At 34.0% G+C, this 20,957-nt stretch overlaps 1 protein-coding gene across 1 annotated transcript in view; it reads right to left on the bottom strand.

Annotated features, from left to right (window-relative positions):
- LOC126970309 (prolactin-releasing peptide receptor-like) overlaps positions 1 to 12,455 on the bottom strand; it is an 86,776-nt gene extending 74,321 nt beyond the window's left edge. The window contains exon 1 of the mRNA XM_050816151.1: positions 12,248 to 12,455. The gene's annotated coding sequence lies outside the window, so the exon portion shown is untranslated. The remainder of the gene's footprint in view (positions 1 to 12,247) is intronic.
- Between the last annotated feature and the right edge of the window lie 8,502 nt (positions 12,456 to 20,957).

Here is a 20,957-nt window from a genome sequence, read left to right as displayed (position 1 = left end):
GTTAATATTCAATAATTTATTTCACGATTTTTACAATATTGATCTTTCTACAAACGTAAAAAACCAACGCCAAATAGAATAGTTACGCCAAAGAAGTATAACTTCTTGGGTGCATACACTTTTTTTATAAAAGCATTTATAATATAGTGATGAATAATATGTGTAAATTAGTGGTTATCCAGGAATAATAGAATGAAGAATGTTTGTAGTTAAAAGCTCTTGTGAACACACTTTGTTTCACATTGACTATGACCTAGAGCGGAACGACGCACATCCATTTGGTGAGAATGTCATTTTGCGAAAAAATTATAAAAGTAACTTTTTTTTTGGAAAATAACGGACGAGACGAGCAGGACGTTCAGCTGATGGTAATTGATACTCCATGCACATTACAATGCAGTGCCGCTCAGTATTCTTGAGAAACCCAAAAATTCTGAGCGGCACTAAAATTGCGCTCGTCACCTTGAGACATAAGATGCTAAGTCCCATTTGCCAGTATTTTTTACGTTATAATATAATCAACATTCTATAATATGAGTAGAATAATGTATGTTATAACTGTTAATCCAGGAACAATAGAATGAAGGATATTTGTTTGTTCTTGCGAACTATAAAATAAATATAAATCTAATCTTAAAAAAATATTCAATTCTAATTTTAAATAATCTAAATTTAAATATACTATTTTTTCTTTGTATATTCAGGTTTTTCAATGATGTAGCTTAATTTTACCAAGTGTTACTTACCTTTACTGCAATTTACTCTTATTGTAAACTGTACGTTTTTTTATCTTTTTTGTCTTCAACATCTATGTACTCAGTGAGAAGTTCCATGGGAACAATTGTAATTATTTTAGTTCGTTATAATTTGAATATGTGTTAAATCTTTATTTCTGTTTTTGTCTCCGACAAAGTAAATAAAATTAAAATATCTTTTTACAGTGATTAATACCTATAGTGGAGCGCCGCAGATCCAGGAACAATAGAATGAATGATGTTTTTAGTTATAAGCTCTCGCGTACTCCACCGTTTGTGACACTGAGTAGCACCTATGTAAATTCATTACAAAGATCCCTTTTTGTGATGTAAAGTGAAATATGAATATCATTTTCTTGACGCCCTCGTTGAAAGCCTCCATCTGTGGTGAGCACTGAACGTGCTAGTTTTATTTTGACATGTTTTATGATCCCGAGTGTACATACACAACATTATAATTTGTAACTACATTACATTGATAATTAAGTAATAGAAGAATTGTTTTTACTTTTTAGTGCTTTTTATTTTACAGAAATAAAACTGAAAAAAAAATTTATGAACGATGTGGGACTCGAACCCGCGTACTCTTGTGTTCCGTGTGAGCGCTCTTTCCAACTGAGCATACCGTTCGAGTGACGTATCGTTGATAAAATCTTGTATGCTTGTTCAACTCTCAGACTGTGGCTTCATCTAAAGGATCTACTTTACAGTTGATACAACAAAATTGTATGAACGATTCGAAACTCGAACCCGCGACCTCTCACCTTTGCACGACATTTTGCACAAATTTCGATAATATCACACTCCTCTTTGTGTCTCTTCAATGCGATAAAATAAATTCAACAAGATGACATCTCCACGTTGGCTACAGGGCTGACAAAAGCCTTCAGGGCTGACAGCATATAGGAGGTTTTTTCTCGGTAGAGGGGGTAGTCTAGTCCGACATATGGGCCCAGTTTCGGGGTCGTCAATACGTAAATGTATTACCTAGTCTCCAAAAAAAAATGACATCTCCACGCAGCGTAAAGTGACCGAGCTTATCTCAGAGCCTAGGATCCTCGATGATGAGGAGCAATGATGAAAGCAGAGCCGAGCTGATACCAAGTATCAAAATGACTTATAAACCAGATTTAAAAATATCTATGCAATGCAAATAAATAAACTATTAATCATTTTTCAACTATAAAATATTGCTAGAAAATTTGGCAAAACGTTAGATATTAATCAACCGCCGCATGAAAGCTCGGGCTGAATATTTCTGATGAAGCTATAACGATTAATTTCCAGTTAATGGTAGATGGAGATGATATGATTGATAGTCTTCGAGATTTCGATGATAATTCTTTCTCGGATACGATTCAGTTTCGATAGAGTAATTACAACAGATACATGTGTGTTTGATAGTGAAAACATTTCCCTGTAACAAAACGATGACATAAATCTTTTGCCTTTTCAATCTTGTTACATCATTGTCTTGTATTTCTTTTTTTTTTTCTTCATATCTTAAATTGAACAAATATTGACACACTTTTACACAAATTATCTTGCCCCAAAGTAGGCATAGCCTGTAACTATTGGTGCAAGACAACGATATATTTAATACAATATACCTACTAAAATCAAATTTGAAACCAATATTTATGAGAGTCCCGCATGACTCGAAGCCGCGACCTCTCGGGTTCCGTCCGAGCGCTCTTCCGCTGAACCAGCCGTTCGAGTGACGTATCATTCTTAAATTTTGGTATGTCTTGTTCAAATCTCAGGTTGTGGCTCGCGGGTTCGAGTCCCGCATCGTTCATAAATGTTGGTAACAAATTTAATTTAATTAATCCCAAAAGTGCGGGATATCACTTTAAAAATAACAAATTGTTAACTTAAACATACATAAATACATATAAACATCCATGACTCGGAAACAAACATCTATATTCATCATATAAATATTTGCACCTACCGGAATTCGAACCCGGGACCTCTAGCTACTGAGCAGGGTGATTATCCACTAAATAGGTCATGAGTTATGTACAATACCACATCATATCTTTAATGTGTTTTTTGTGAGTACAGTTTTTGTTATTGTCGTCTTTTTTAATTTGCTTCAACTGTAGGGATGACATTTACATCAAAAGTTTAATTAAACCAATCGATAGCTTTATGAAACAAATAAATCGTTCGGTGAATGGGAACTATAGCGTCCGGTGGAGAGAGGAGAAACCCTGTTACATAATTTCCGCTTAACAATATCTCTGGAGCGGGAAAAGGTCAAAAGTTATTATTTAATATTATTTTCAAGCCGCAGCTCTCGGCGAGAGTTATTGATTGCGTTTCTACATAAAATATATGAGTATTACATACTACTAGAGCTACGACATCGAATACATTAGCAATACGAGCAATAAGTTACGGCAATTCCTAGGTAATATTAAAAAATAGAATTTCCTTTAAAGTAAAAAATATCCTTTATAATTCATTACCAGAATCCTATATTCAATATGGCTTAACAAACTATGGCCGTACATATTCCTCATAACCGAAGCAAATATACCTACAACTTCAATTAAAAATTAAAAAAAAATACATTATCTGCTAATATGCTTTGAATATCAAAACAAAACAAAATTGAAATATTTAAACATTGCAAAATCTTGCCCATTTATGATAAAGTTAAACAAATGCTATTGTGTCAATACTTTTTTAATGAAAAAATAAGATTGCAAAAGATAGAACATGCCATACAAACAAGAGCCATAACTCAGAACCGGATGTGGATTCTCCGGGCCTGCAACGTGTGCGGTGAACAAACTGCAGATTACCTAATACCTCGCTTGCTAAATGTGATGTCCTTCACTGAGAGGCTAAATTTAACTACTAAAGGCATTAATTATTGATTGAAGGATTACCTATTACAAATACTATAGCAGCTAAGATAATATGAACCTGCTAAGTTATATTTATTCGTTTTAAGTCATACAAACATGTTCATTGTTGTAGAACTCCATAGTACAGACTGAAACGGTGTCAGGATCGTAAAAGAATGTAAGTGTATAAAGGGCAGTGTCAGTACCAACTTCTGCGACATGGAGAGTTAAAATCCTTGCAGCAGTCCAAGCCCACATCTAAAATCACAAAGCCGAAGGATCCTTTGCAAACTGATGACTGCCTACTAACGTCAGTAGACGTAAGCAAAATAAAACGGTTTTGTCCATTTTCTAACGCCCCGCGCGTATATATGTATTCTGCGCTGTTTGTACTTAAATCGCTAGATACCTACTAGTTAAATCGTGACATCTCTAGTTGTTAACCCGGGATGTAAAATAAATCATAAAAAAGTATTGGTGGTAAACAATGAACTCTCACCAGAATACCATCAGTTCGACCCTCACCGTCACATATCAAAATGTTTTCAAATTTTAAATTTATATATAGGTATACGTTTCGACTCTTTATAAGCTCAGCAATTGACTCCTCTACTTTGTATGCTTGCTTCTTCTCCTCTTGCCTAAAAAGGTAGATGAGGCTTAAAGTGTGTTTGAGAAATTCAAATATTAACAGAATATGATATTTCTGAAAGCACAAATCTACAAATTCATGACAATTATTAATTGAAGTATTTTTAAAGCTTAAGATCTATTATGCATGCAACGCAAATAAATAAACAATTAATCATTTTTCAATTATAAAATGTTGCTAGAAAATTCGGCAGAACGTTAGATATTAATCAACCGCCGCATGAAAGCTCGGGCTGAATATTTCTGATGAAGCTATAACGATTAATTTCCAGTTAATGGTAGATGGAGATGTAATTGATAGTCTTCGAGATTTCGACGATAATTCGTTCTCGGATACGATTCAGTTTCGATAGAGCAGTTACAACAGATACACGTGTCTTTAATAGTGAAAACATTTCCCTATAACAATACAAAGGCATAAATGCATTTCTACTTGTTTTTCTTGATATCTTAAATTGAACAAAATTTGACAACACTTTTACACAAATTATCATGCCCCAAATAAGGTATAGTCTGTAACTATGGGTGCAAGAAACGATGTATTTAATACAATTTACTTACTTAAATTAAATTTGTAGCCAAAATTTATGAACGATCCGGGACTCGAACCCGCGTCCTCTCGGGTAACAAAATATAATATTTCTGAAAGCACAAGTCTACAAATTCATGACAATAAAAGAATTAATTAATTAATTCTACATTTAATTGAAGTATTTTTAAAGCTTAAGAGCTAATAGTGAATCCATTGTTGTTCATCAATAATATTAAGAATAGAAGCCAAAAGTCCCTTCTGTTGTAAAAGCTAGGATCATTAATAATGAACTTGAATAACAGAATTGTAATAAAATATCTCAGAAATGTTCCAGAAACATCGATTAGATGAAAATAAAACCATAAATGTGAAACCCTGATTCCTGATAGATTGATCTTCAACATAAAGTTTTTATTGGAACGAGATTATAATTCGTTGAATTGCCGTTGGAAACTAATTCTGCATTGTAAACCATGGAGTTTTACGACATATTAAAATTTAGTCGGTGTTTGAAAGAAAATATACGTTTAATAATCCTTGGACACGTCAATTGTGAAATAAAGTAAACAAAACTATTTTGACGGCATGTGAACATTGTTTTGTTAAAATGTGTGTGTTCTTTTATATGCAGTAATGCTTCCTGGGTTAAGCGAAACTAAATAAACCTTTTTTTAATATCTTTATCTACACCCATGCTTTATATCCTGTTTTAAAGATTCTATCACAGTTAGCTTTTTGCCAACATTAAAATACCCAATGTCCTAATAACCAATACATCATCCAAACGAGTGTTGTATTGAAATTCAGTACAACAATAAAACACTCGTCTGGATGATGTAATGTTTACTAGGACTGGCTTTTTTAAGCAGTAAGCTAACTGTTTCAGAATCTTTTAGAGGATTCATATTATGGGTGTAGATAAAGTCTTGTATGCAATGGTTGATAATTAGGTATTAAAATACTCATGTGATACTATTATCACACTCGGCTTCGCCACACACATTCGTCTTTTAATACCCCTTATTATTATTTTTTTTTTTATTTTTTTTTATTTTTTTTTTATTTTATTAGTTATTTTTGCAACTGTTGTGTACAGTTGCAAAAACAACTATTATTGTAATGTGGGTTCAGCATCAGAAGCGACAACTATGAATACAAAACTCTGTTGTTCTCTGACGTGTTACTTGCTTTTTTATGGAAGATTGGGAAGGGGGATAAACGAACTTACGGGTCACCTAATAAAGGTAAAGTGATCACTGATGATTTTCATGAAACTTTACAATAATATAGCTTACACATCAGAATAGCACATAGGCATAATTTATAAAGATATAGTGTAAATTATCCAAAATATAAAGATAAGTATCAAGTAAGTAGGAAAAAACCTGGAATCTGCGAGCTATTCTGGCATGGGCCGCAAAGACTGTTACGCAAAAGCTGTACTATCATACATCCGTACCTAGGTAACACTGAAAATGTTTAGAAAATGAAAAACGGCTGAGTGGCTACATTCTTCGAAAAACTTTTTGAAGTTGAAAAAAGTTTTTGAAGTAATCTCCGTTCCTCTCTACACATCGTCGCATTCGATGGAACCACTGAGAAAAGCAGTGGGCCCATTCTTCCTTAGGGGTCACTTCTGGCATTTTCGTACGCTTTCACCGCATCTTCAGGGCTCGTAAAGCGAATACCTCGAATTTTATCTTTAGTTCTTGGGAATAAATAAAAAGTCGCAGGGCGTCAGGTCCGGACTGTATGACGGATGACTCATTATCTCGACACCTGCCATAGTCTAATATTCAACAGTCCGTTTTGCGGAGTGCGCTGAAGCATTGTCGTGGTGAAGGAGGATCCTGCTTCGAGGGCGTTGCTGTCGAATTTTTTCCAAGACAACAGGCAAATAGCGATTGACATTCCAGTCTGCAGTAACTGTCCTTACATTTTCTAGCACAACTATCGCGAAATGACCTTCCGACCAAAGAATGAGGCAATCATCTTTTTTCATTGACTTCTTCCTTTCTTTACCTTAGTTGGCCGATCCCCGAAAGGAAACACCGACTGAGCTGATTGTCTTTTGGTTTTGGGTTCGTAGCAATATATCCAGCTTTTATCACCTGTGACGATGTCAAATACAGCATTTGAGTCACCGCCGTTGAACCTTTCTAACATTTGGCGACACCAATCCATGCGAAGGTGTTTCTGGTCGTCAGTTATGTTAAGTATGGGGAATCCATCTGGTACAAAGCTTCCTGACGCCTAATTCTTCGTGTAATATTTTTTTAACTTGACTCATACCGGTGCCTAGGCTTACTCGTATCTGCTGATAGGTCAATCTCTTATCTTCCTCTATCATGCATCGCACAGCACTGATGTTATCTTCAGTAGTCGCTGTTTAAGGACGTCCCTCACATCATTGAGATTGCTTCGTTCATGCTTAAACTCGTTAAATCAATTGTAAATAGTGGCACGAGATGGGGCTTCATTAAGAAATGCTATCGCAGCCTATCATAGCGTTGTTGTTGAGCAAGCCCACAACGAATAAATCATTGACCGAAAATTTTCTCGCGCTATGTTCAGGTTTCAGGTGTAACAAGAATTTTAGATTTGCCGCCAATTCACAAAAACAAATGACAAATGAATGCAATATACTATATATACATTAGGTTACCAAAGAGTTCTAAAATTGAAATTCAAAAAAAGTTTTCATTAGCAATGTTTCTAACTGGCCAATTCTAAACATTTTCAGTGTTACCACGTATCCTTACAAAAAAAATATAGCATTTATAATACCTATTAGTGAGGTCATCTTAAAAAGTAAATAATATAACAATATAGTTGTTCGAACACTTAAATCTTGAGAACGACTGGACCGATTTTCATGACTTTTAATTTGTTGGAATGATGAATATATTTTAAGAACATTGAAAAATTCAGAAAAGAATAAAATAGATTCTTTCTTCTAAAGTCAGTATCAATATTTTCTAGAGGCTTATCTTTTTTTATAGAAAAGGTGGACAAACGAGCGCACGGGTCACCTGGTGTTAAGTGATCACCCACATTTCCTTGCAACATTAGGAAAATCACAGTAGCGTTGCCGTCCTTTATCTCTGAATCTACTAACACGATTTTGAAAATTCTATTACCAATAGAAAGCCACATTTGTTGTGAGTGTCACATATTATGCTATATATTAACCCGAAATATGACAACTTTTTCGTGATTATCGGATTTGCAAAGCACGCCGGAGAGAAAACAGTCGAACACTAAAAATAATTTATATACAAAATAAAATGTGAAAACAAAATTTTATGAATGATGTGGTACTCGACCCCACGACCTCTCGAGTTCCGTGCGAGTGCTCTTCCAAGTGAGCTAACCGTTCGAGTAACGTATAGTCATAAAATCATGTATGCTTTGTTCAACTCTCAGGTTGTGGTTTCATCTACAGGATCTACTTTACAGTTGATAACCTGCTCAACCCAAGTATTTGCATATTAGGATATTGACTTGAGATGTCGCTCTTGCAAATCTAATCAATTTGTTATGATTTTAAAAACACGAGCACTCGCACGGAACGTGAGAGTTCATGGGTTCGTGTCCCGCATCGTTCATAAAATTTTATGTTGTGCATTAATCCTAGAAGTGAGGGTTATCACTTTTAAATCATAACAAATTGTATATGGAAAAACAACGTTTGCCAGGTCAGCTAGTTGTTTCTATAAAAATCTATCAAAAGCTTGTTGAATTATTCACTCGCCGAATTTACATTTTCAGTATAATTAGTCATTATTCCAGACTAGTAATAGACCATTGTTTTGTTGTTTTCTAATGAAATATTTAATAGTATACATCGTATATTTAACGTATCGTATACATACAATAATCCCAAATAGCGATACAATATTCCATGAAAATTTAAATTTACATTAATTATGTTTGGTTGTGTTGTCCATTATTTTTATTGTTTCATTTTTTAGTTTGGTATATTGTATAACTTTCAGTTGCTATGTTTCAATTATAAACCTTCCTGGAAAGCATTGCCGCCCGTAGAGAGTTTTCAAGCTTTTTTGTAGTTACTCTTGTATCGATCTAAAAACTCCATTTTGTCAAATCAAATTGTGTCATGTTCAAATATTTTTATTTAAAATAGGATATAAAATCACTTATTGAAAGTCAAAAACTACCAACCATTTCAAAAGGTATGCCTCAGACCTGAGAAGAACGGGTGCAACAAATTCAGCGGGCTATTTTTTTTATATAAAAACGTGCTTACAATGTAAAATCATACAATAAAATTTATTATTTAATAGCTTTTAGGCGGTCGCTCAATTCCCAGTGGTATCTTATTGGCAGTTATGTTATACTAACCTTTACCACACAAACGCATAATTTTTTTTTTCGTATTATATTTGTGTTAAACATTATCTGGGATCTTGTTGCAGAAGCATATACAACGTCCCACAAAAGACTCACTAACTCGACTTAGCCGAGTAGTAGGCATTATAAGTTTATGTTTGTTCCTGGTGTTTCATTATCACGTACATACATAACATTATCAAAAATATATTCAGAAGCAACACTCAAGGTGTTAATTTCCTTCAATTTTTCTCTCAATGATTCTTTAGGACTTAGGTTATAAATAGCGCGAATAGCCCTCTTCTGGAGCACAAAGATGGTATTGATATCGGCAGCAATTCCCCATAGCAACATACCATAGGACGTAATACTATGAAAATAACTAAAGTAAGTTAGTCGCGTCGTATCTATGTCAGTTAATTGTCTAATATTTTAACCGCGTATACTGCAGAACTAAGTCTATTAGACAATCCTTTAATGTGAGAGCCCCATTGTATGAATATCTGTTATAATTGCTTGTTTACTAATGATTATTTCAACCAGTTGATATAAAGCAGATTTTACCAGTGGGAGGCTCCTTTGCACAGGATGCCGGCTAGATTATGGGTACCACAACCGCGTCTGTTTCTGCCGTAAAGCAGTAATGTGTAAACATTACTGTGTTTCGGTCTGAAGGGCGCAGTAGCTAGTGAAATTACTGGGCAAATGAGACTTAACATCTTATGTCTCAAGGTGACGAGCGCAATTTTAGTGCGGTACAGATTTTTTGGGTTTTTCGAGAATCCCTGAGCGGCACTGCATTGTAATGGGTAATCAATTGCCATCAGCTGAACGTCCTGCTCATCTCGTCCCTTATTTATCATAAAAAATAGTGCATTTTTGTTTCAAATAAGATCACCATTTATCTTATGTTTCCGCCTGTATTATGTTCTTTCATCCATTACGTTTCCATCCTCATGAATTGACTATCAGGATTCAGTGGGTCGGTACCTGATTTCCTCTATTACTTTCAATACCGATACTTGTGCACGTTCTATCGATTTAAAAGATATGTTACTAGCACTCGGCTGTTCAAAGCTACATACCTAGATTATCATTGATTTAATCTATGATTCTTACATTTATGCTATTTTCAAATACAAATAAAAAGATAAATAAGGTAGTATTCATTTAATAATCCATCAGTGTACTGACTTTAATCGCATCAGTTGATCCAATATAAAATTTATTTTATATATTTTTTTATGTAATGGATGTTTAAATGTATTTATGTATGTTTATATGAATTTGTGTATGTTTAAGTAAGTATATTGTATTAAATATATCATTGTCTTGGAACCCATAACACAGGCTATATATGCTTAACTTGGGGCAAGATAATTTGTGTAAAAAGTGTGTCAATATTATTATTATATTCCATGCTGCATTATGTCAGTAACTAGAGTGGAAGTTGGATTAAATCTCAAATCACAGCCGCCGAAAAAGTTTATATCATAGTTTATATTATCAAAAGGCGTAGGAGAAATTAACAGGCCCAGGAGACATTCAAAATGTATTTAACCAAAGAGTTGTGCTTTAATGAGAAGAAGTACCAACAATTACATAGTCAATATTTTAGTAATACCGTGTAACTGCTTGTGCGGATTTTCTTTGCATTTTGAAATTATTTCGTTATTACTTAATTCGGCAGAGCGGTGGTTGTTCAACCTAAGGGCGCATTCACACGGAATACGTGATTGACGATTCGTCAAATTGAAATGACATCAAAAAGAATTCTAGAGGAATCAATTTTGAGAAAATAAATGCCTTTTATGCCTTTAAATATTCGTCGTTATAAATTAAATAAAATGACGTGTCCATCATTTCTTACGATTCGTTACGATATTAGTTAAATATAATCTCAGTGATTAATTTTAAACTTATTTCTTGGGTGATCGTAGTTCTTTCGTAGATAATTTATATGTATGCTTTGCCCTGGACAAAGAGCCTCAATTTTTAATAATTATAAGACTCCTTTACACAAATTATCTTGCCCCAACCTAGGCATAGGCTGTACTATGGATTTCAGAAAATGAATAATATGATAAACAAACTTAAGCATACAAAAACATATTCGAGAACCTGAACACGGACAAAACATTGCTTCCGTCAAAAAAACACAAATAGTGAAAAAAAACGATTCGTCAAAAAACGCGAATCGTCCTCGTGGAAACGGGCCCTAATATGTATGTTCGATTTTTTTTGACCTGAGCTGAACTTACAATGGATAACACTAATTTAATGATCACATATTCTTTCTATATACTAACTTCGATTAAGATTAATCAAGCTCTTTTTGAATTAGCATAGATAGGCTGACAAACATTCAAAGAAAAATGGAAACTGCCACATAAATAAAAATTAAGATAAATTTCGATAAAATTAAAATGACTGAAAATGCCAAAAGAAGTGAATACTTAGTAGTATAAGCAAATTGTATTTTTTTTATGAAAAAGAAGGGACGAGACTCGCCGGACGTTCAGCTGATGGTTATTAATACGCCCTGCCGATTATAATGCAGTGCCGCTCAGGATTCATGAAAGACCCAAAAATTCTGAGCGGTACTACAACTGCGTTCTTCACCTTGAGACATGAGGTTAAAGTCTCATTTGCCCAGTAATTTCACAAACTACGGCGTTTTATGTCTAATCAATGAATTCATACACCCGATAAATCACCGAAATCGATAGAAAAAGAATCGACATTACACTATTTTATAATCACGATAATGGAGTGACGCTCGATCGTGAAGGAATAAAAAAAAATTTTGACCAATAATTAAAATTAACTGTAAATGTTTAATAAAAAAATGGCAATTTAATAATAAAGACTGAATATAAACTCAAACTGCTGCTATAAAAGTATGTAAGAAATGTTTTAAATTTTATTCTAATAATTATATAAAAAAAAAAAAAACAGTAAAAAGTTTATTGTAAAACCAAAAAAAAAATATATTTCAAAACCTTAACAGACAAAACGAAGTATAATTAAAATGTTTTAAAGTTTCTAATGCTTAAATTATTGTAAATTTGTGAATACCATTGATAAAATAAACTTACCGTTTCTCCGCCGAAAAAACCAAAAAATAAGTGCACTATTAAGACTTATTTATTTAATTGAAAAAGTCTAAATCACATAAAAGTTCCATTTTTAAAAGATAATCTTTTTAAATTAGGAATAGTACAAGGTTTTTCACAACGAAACTACACGCAAAGTTAGCCACGTCACATTAACAAAATGGCGAGAACGAGCGAGCGCACCCTACGATATCTGTACTCAAACTGAAGTACAAACTACACAGTACATCTTGAGAGTGGCTGTAGGCTCCAGACTTCAGATTGTCATGAAACCAGCAACCACCTATAATTTGAGAACTTTGTCGCTAATAACTTATGTCCTCTGTGACTTACGATGAAAATTCATATAATATTTATTTCTTTTTTGAGCGTGAACTATTTCATTATCATATTATCTACTGTAATATTAGTAAACACAATTGGACTTAGTTCCTGAAAAACGTTCCAAGCTACAAACTTCTCATTTTAAGGAATTCGTGTTTAAAGTTTAATAAATATTAGTGTATTCCATATATGTGGGTTGGGCTAGGTACTAAGTCATGATGTCATTTAAAGAGTGACAGTAGGGCTGGCATTTTTTGTCGGTTTTGTGTTCTTAACACAATTTCGACATGACTGTGGCTTGGAACGTTTTTCTGAAATTACGTCCAATTGTGAATATACTTTTTAAATGGACTTGTCTTATGACCCTGGGTTCAAGCTGCTTTGAGCGTTTATATTTATTTTATAATCATGCCACACTCTCTCATTGCTATTTGGTTAACTTCAGACGCAACCGTCTAATTTTTCGCGTGTATGTAAAAAGTGTGAGGATATTTAAGATGAAGAAACTATTGTAGAAGAGTCGAATAACAGAATACAAGAGATCAAAATTGAAAATACATTATTAAAGCTATCATAGTGTTGCCACTACTAACCTCCGTTATTTTCATCATAATAAGATTTTCTGGTTTTTTGTTATATAAAATGATAAAGATTAGGTGGTATGTTTGTAGGAGGTGTAAATTAAGTGTTTTTTTTTTAATTATTTAAAATTGTGTGTTAGTTGTTTAGTAATATTGTGCTTACCTTTAAGTTGAACATGTAAACACTACTTGTCTTAATTTTAATGTTATTTCGTTAATGTAAGGTATCTGATTGTTGATGACTCTACCTAAAACTGTCCAATAAAACTATTTTCATTACTAGCTGACTCGACAGACCTTGTTCTGTACATAATTAATAAAATACTATTTTTTATGAATTTATCAATAATATTTCATAACGTCAAGAATTATTTCGATAAATATGTTATAATGAAATTATTCATAGCAGAACTGTCAAACCGTACGTCCTATCTCTCAAGTAGACTGCACTCCATCGAAGTAATCCTCATTAAAATCCGTTCATTAGTTTAGGAGTTCACTGGAAACAAACATCAGGACACTGGATTATAAACATATATATGATATATTTGATTAATGGCTTACTAGCAGTTACTTAAGAATTAATTCGCACTGACACAATATTAATACAACCTCATCCATTCATTTAGAGTTTCACATTTGAAATATAAGTATTATTAAATATAAATATTCTATTTGGGTCTCTGATTGCTTATTGGATACTCACATTTACTTTTAAGTTAGTTCTTTATAACTGGGATGCCTAATATTCCAAAAGTTGCTTGATAAATATTCAACAAAGTTGGATACGACAGACTGCCGGCGTTGAATCCATTGAACCACCATTGAAATTGAGTTTTGGTTCACAATTTCACCGAATATTTTTTTAAGAAGAGCTCTAAGCTTTAATAACTTCCCTTATTATAGTAGCATAGCTACTAACAATATAAGCAATCTACCATTGAATGTTCCGTCAAAATAGATCCAACAGTTTCCCAAATTACGCTAAACAATCCTAGTATATAACTGAATGTTCGGCAAATTATAAAAAGGAACTTAAATAGGACTTCTCATATAGTTTCCGTCTGTCCGTCGGTCCAGATAATATTTCTCTTGTGGAGGAATTAATTTCAAATTATTGATTTATGATTCAAATTACGCCAAATCATCATTCTCACATCATTCAGGCATCTCTGTCCGCTATAGGCTAGAACAGAATAATTTCCGGATCACACTAACAACTCTGGCAGAAATAAACAGAGTTATATTTCGATGGGTTTCAGGATCATGCAGGGATCAAAAGCAATAAATGCGCTGATAAAATTGCAAAAATTAGACCCTAAAACGAATAATTAACTTAATTTGGACCTAAACTCTTCTGTGTTCTTGTTAGATCCACCCTTGACACATCATGATCGGAAGAATGTAATCAACTCTGGAGCCACACTCTGGGTTCAAACCTAGTCCGAAACCCTAAGCCAAGCCTTCAATAAAAAGGACTACGCATGAGGCACTAGGGCTAGGTAGGAGAAAACGTACGCATTTAAAACCAGGACACTCACGGGGCACTGCAGGTAAAACCAACACCTCTCAATCCTAGGATTCGTAGGCCTTAGAGAGCAGAGCGTGTGGATTCTGTAATAGTACTTTGGACAGTAATGATGAATCTCTTCGGGAAGTCCAATCCTTTAACTATTTGAGGTTCGTCAGCTCACTTCCAAAAGATATAATTAGATTTATAAAAAGAATCAATCTTATCAGTGACCTATAGGTAACACAATAGATTTCATGGAATATCATCATTCTGCCATGACACCAGTAACTTAAACAACAAAAGAATTTTATTGTTGATTATGTTATGCTTTCAACAGTACCTGAGAGTAATTTATGGCTTATATAGCTTTGATAAATCACTTAATAGAAAGTAGTACCCCAAACAAATATAACATTAATGAAGCACTTGTTTCAACTATCAGCTCTCTAAAGAAGCGTACATTCAACAGCAGCTGTAGATCCTGATTTCGTTTAACCTTTTTGAAGTGATAACTTCTTATGGGAAGATAAGCTGCTTCGTAACGTAACGCGTTATGGCGCCAGTTTGCTGACTTCCCCTTCACTCACGCATGTGGCAGCGGTAGGCAGGCACACCCTCTCTCACTCTAACCAATTGTTACTTTACTACTAATACTAATATATAAATATACATACATTCACAAAATTCTAATGTTATGTAACATATAGAAAAATTGTAACTAAGAATAAAATATATTTTATAATCATAAAAGGTTATTTAACCTTTCCTTACATTATCATATTAATATACATAAAATTTAAGTAATAACCCAAGCTTTTCTCAAGTTAAACAAGCTATCACTTCTGTCGGGCGTCCCAAGATGCATACGTTTTTTTTTTAATTAATTTCTTTAATGTTATTTACATATAATTTATATTTTGGTAACAATAACAATATCAGGTGTTAAATATCCCATTGGCTTAAGGATGTATTACAGTGCAGTAATATAAGCATTTAATTACGTAATTAAAAGTTCATCATTATCATATTAGTGACTAGGAATCGAGAACCACGCGTGATGCAACAAACTTTATGCCTCGCACAGACACTTTGCGAAATTAATTACCGGCTGCAATTTTCCAGAACCGAAACGACTTTGACACCTTCAAGTTAACAACGGTTTTTGACAACGTGTGCAAATTACTGAATTACTTGCAATGATATTATATTTTACATACAATTAAATCTATTTGATTACATTACTCACTTTGTAAGTGACTCTAAATCTTTATCATGACAGGGTTACTATGTTAAATTTAGGTTAGTGGAGACTTAATAATGAATTTACACAAGTTATCTTGCCCCAAGCTAAACATAGCGTGTACTATGGGTACAAGATATGGGTGAGTTCCTGGGTTCGAATCCCGATAGGTGCAAACATTTTTATGATGAATATGGATGTTTGTTTCAGAGTCATAGATGTTTATATGCATATATATTGGTTTAAGTAAGTATTTTGCATTAAATATATCGTTTTTTATTACATGTTGTGTTGGTACCAAGAGTGACCGACGATCTGGTCAAGATCGCCGGAATACGTTGAATACGGATAAAGGCAGCGCAGGACCGATCGTTGTGGGGATCTTTGTCCTGCAGTGAAGGTCTTCGGGCTGATGATGATGATCATATCCAATATTTTAATTTTTTTTAATTATGTATCTGCTTAATTTTTTTTTTAAATTTATAAATATTTAAATACAATTTAAAAATAAACTAGCTGACCCGGCAAACGTTGTTTTGCCATATAAAGTATAATTCACGCGATAGTTTTATAAGTAATAAAATATTGCCTATATTATAGCCTGTACATCATTTTGTTCTATTGTCAATACTTTTTGCAGCGCACGCAAAAATAGGTTTTCGATTTTACACCTTGTGTTACAAAATAGCAATTTTATTACGGATCCCTAATTTTGAAAAAAAAAAACATAGCCTATAGCTCGATAAATAGACTACCCAGCACTGAAAGAATCATTCAAATCGGACCCGTAGTACCAGAGATTAGAGCGTTCAAACAAACAAACAAACACTGCAGCTTTATAATATTAGTATAGATAAATACACTTTGATGAAATAAAATGGCCGACACAAAACTATATCTGAATAACTCAAGCTACAATATCTTGTATATAAAAGTCTTGCAAATTGCTAAGTAAACATCAATTAACTTGAGAACGGGATATACTAATAAATTGCGAGAACCTTGCCATTGTGATAATAATAATATGTCAAATGTTTGCGGAAAAGAAATGAGCTTCCCTCTGGCAAAGCTTTTATTTGTGAAATCAATATTATCTTTATTTGCCTGTACTATGTTCGTAGTGTAGTCACAGATAATGTGTTCTACTTATCTCTGTTATATTTTTTTCTTTGTACATACAACACAGAATTTATTGAGAAAAACATGTTATGAAAAGCTTTCTACAATCAAAATATAATTTATTAAGAAGTGATATTATTATGAATAATATTTTTTATTCTAGAAATTAAATAAATAAATAATTAATAAATTTTGTTTTTTTTTCAAATATTGCATATACATTTTAGTGGTAAAGACTTCCCAGTGAGTTGTCTGAGGAGAACAATATAGAAATAAACAAAAATGATTAAAAACCAAATTTTACAACTATCGCGATTATAATGTTTTTCCTGATCAATATGATTATTAGACTTTCATTATAATTTTTTTTAATTAAAAGAAAATATTTTTACAAAATTTATGTTTTGCCTTCACAATAAAGACCGAGTACTCGACAGGGTTTAAGACTTAGTAAAGTCTTTTCAAAGTCTAAGACTTATTAGTATTGACACCGGAGTAGGTCAGGGATTGGAAATAATACTCCGCTTATAGGAACGAGTCTTTATTTGCGTTCACTTTTTCTGAACTTGCACTTCGCCGATCTGCCGCTGTTCCTCTTGTGGGCGGCGGTACCTTCAACGCGTCACACTGCACCGAACACTACTTCTCTTCTGTCTTCTTCTTCTTAGAACACTTCCACTTTTCACTACTTCTTCTTTTCTTCTTCTTCTTCTTTACACTTTCGAGTCAGAACTAGAACTGCCGTAGGCCACGCTTAGTACGGCTTATATACCCCCGGATCTGTTCTATTTTCAAAATGATTATATATTATATATTCCCCCATTCCATCTTTAAATTTAAATTGAACTAGAAATTTCTTTTAACTATTTTTATCCTGCTTACACATTTTCCATCCCTTTTTTTCTGTTCGATTTGATCCTGAGCTAACTAGAAATTTCCTTTAACTTCACAAAACCCAAAAAAATCCATACACTGGTAAGTGTATCGAACCCGGGTCTACAGCGTCTAAAGTAAACACTTTTCCGCTGAGCTACGAGTAATGCTGACGGAGCTGTTGAAATTAACAATGTCTTGAAGTTTGACAACTCTCGTCATATACTTCGAAGGGTTGCTACGCAACAGTATTTTCATAATCATTAAAGAAATATTGAATTAGGCTTTATTTCAATCCATAACTATCCAAATGTTATGAGACTAAGATTCAATTCTGCTAAGTGCTGTCTTGAACGAGACCGGAGCAGTCTCGTTTCAGAATTCGACAAGTCAACATCTGCTTAACATGCCTCGTGTAGAGGCGAAAGACGTGTCAAATTAGTGATAGACAATACTTAATCAATCAGGAATTAACACTCAAGACTGGCTCATAACATTTGGATAATTGTTATGATCATAATGTAGCCGATCATGGTCCCATAAGAATTTTATATAGTTTGACCCAGTAGTTTTTATGAAATTTTTTGTTTACGTGGATGATGTAATTGTAGTTTGTGTACGTTTTTTTATGAGTTCTCATTCAGGTTAATTATATATTATTATTGTTAACTGAAACAAAACAGTAAGAAATTAAAAAAAACTACTTTTAAAAAAAACTGACTTTAAATAGTAAAAATGTATCACCTTTAATATTAATAAAATATTAATGTTTGTGTATGCTACATATTGATAGGTCGATAGTCGATTCCAAGCTAAATGTAATAGCAGGTACCTACACTTGCCACGCGTAACTTTGAGAGGGATAGCTTCGTCTAGAACCTACCGAACCGAAGCGGATAGGCACTGACTTAAACAATATCAATAGGTAGCACATACAAATAATAGGATGGTTTTGTCATTAAACTTGTGTCTACTATCGAGTCCTCTCTTGAGAAGGTCCCGGAATGGGGAAAATTGAACCTTGTCCAATTTAACCCCCAGAAGACTCAAGTTTGCGCGTTTACCCATTTGTCGTATCACCGCTCTTCGACAACACTTCCCTCAAAGCCTCGCACGACACGCCACAAGTTAGGATATCATCCTCACCATCTGGATGTGTGGCGGTCCTCCACAGTGCGGTTTCCAAGGAGCTTTCTTCCACGTACTACAAAGCTGTGGAATTAGCTTCCTTGTGCGGTGTTTCCAGGATGATACGACATGGGTACCTTTAAAAAAAAGCGCGTACACCTCACTTAAAGGCCGGCAACGCTCCTGTGATTCCTCTGGTGTTGCAAGAGATTGTGGGCGGTGGTGATAGCTTAACAACAAGTGACCCGTACGCTCGTTTGTCCTCCTATTCCATAAAAAAATAAAACACTACTAGCGAAAGCATACAAATATAAATCAGAATTAGTCACAAATTATTGCGCTGCCAGGTTGTCTATAAGCCTGTATATTCTAAATCTATATTCATTACAAAGTCTCCTTAAAATTATAATCTTTGAATGTAAAATATCATTTAAAACGAAATTTCGAAGATGTACTTTTGTTCCCGTGAACACAGAACCTCTCTTAATGGCAAATAAGGTTCATGCTGAATTCGCTTTGTGTAGAAATTATCTTTTGTTAGGGTTAAGTCTAAATTAGATGAAATGGAAACAATGAGGATGACATACACAAGTCGTTAGAGTAAACAGTTTTATTCATGAATAATAGTCATGACTAATGGAACGATTAAAATGTACAAAGCTTGAGTTTGAGATACAGAAAAATCAAAATAAAATGAGGCTAAAAATACGTGACACAACTATAATGAAATGAATACGGGTTTACATAAATTTTGATGATAATAAAATAGGGGCAAGGACTAACAAATAGCTAGGTAACACTGAAAATGTTTAGAAAATGAAAAACGTCTTAATGTAGAAAGTTGCCAATACTTTTATTGTTTTTCGAAGTAATCTCCGTTCCTCTCTACACATCGTCGCAGTGTCGCATGTCGCATCGTCGTCGGAACCACTGAGAAATGCAGTGGGCCTATTCTTCCTTAGGGGTCACTTCTATGGCATTTTCGTACGCTTTCACCGCATCTTCAGGGCTCGTAAAGCGAATACCTCGAATTTTATCTTTAGTTCTTGGGAATAAATAAAATTTTATTCCTGAATTTTAGTCCTGTATGGCGGATGACTCATTATATCGACACCTGCCATAGTCAAATATTCAACAGTCCGTTTTGCGGAGTGCGCTGAAGCGCACGTAGTTGTCGTAGTGAAGAAGGATCCTGTTTCGAGGGCGCTGCTGTCAAATTTTTTCCAAGACAACAGGCAAACAGCGATTAACATACCAGACTGCTGTAACCGTCCTTCAATCTTCTAGCACAACGGTCGCGAAATCACCTTTCCGACCAAAGAATGAGGCAATCATCTTTTTTCATTGACTTCTTCCTTTCTTTACCTTAGTTGGCCGATCCTCGAAAGGAAACTGAGCTGATTGTCTTTTGGTTTCAGGTTCGTAGCAATATATCGAGCTTTCATCACCTGTGATGATGTCAAATACCGCCGTTGAACTTATCATGAACATTGGCGACACCAATCCATGCGAAGGTGTTTCTGGTCGTCAGTTATGTTAAGTATGGGGAATCCATCTGGTACAAAGCTTCCTGACGCCTAAATGTTCGTTTAATATTTTTTAAACTTTACTTATCACTGGTCACTCTCTTATCTTACTCTTTCATGCGTCGCACAGCACTGATGTTATCTTCAGTAGTCGCTGTTAAAGGACGTCCCTCGTCATCATTGAGATTGCTACGTCCACGCTTAAACTCGTTAAACCAATTGTAAATAGTGGCAGAAGGTCGGATTTCATTAAGAAATGCTAATCGCAGCCTATCATAGCTTTGTTTTTGAGTAAGCCCACAACGAAAGTTATAATAAATCATTGACCGAAAATTATCTCGCGTTAGGTTCATTTTCACATGTAACAAGAGTTTTAGATTTGCCGCCA

Source organism: Leptidea sinapis, chromosome 20 (assembly GCF_905404315.1).
Source record: "Leptidea sinapis chromosome 20, ilLepSina1.1, whole genome shotgun sequence".
NCBI classification, from domain to species: domain Eukaryota; kingdom Metazoa; phylum Arthropoda; class Insecta; order Lepidoptera; family Pieridae; genus Leptidea; species Leptidea sinapis.
This window is presented reverse-complemented; position numbering and strand designations above follow the sequence as displayed.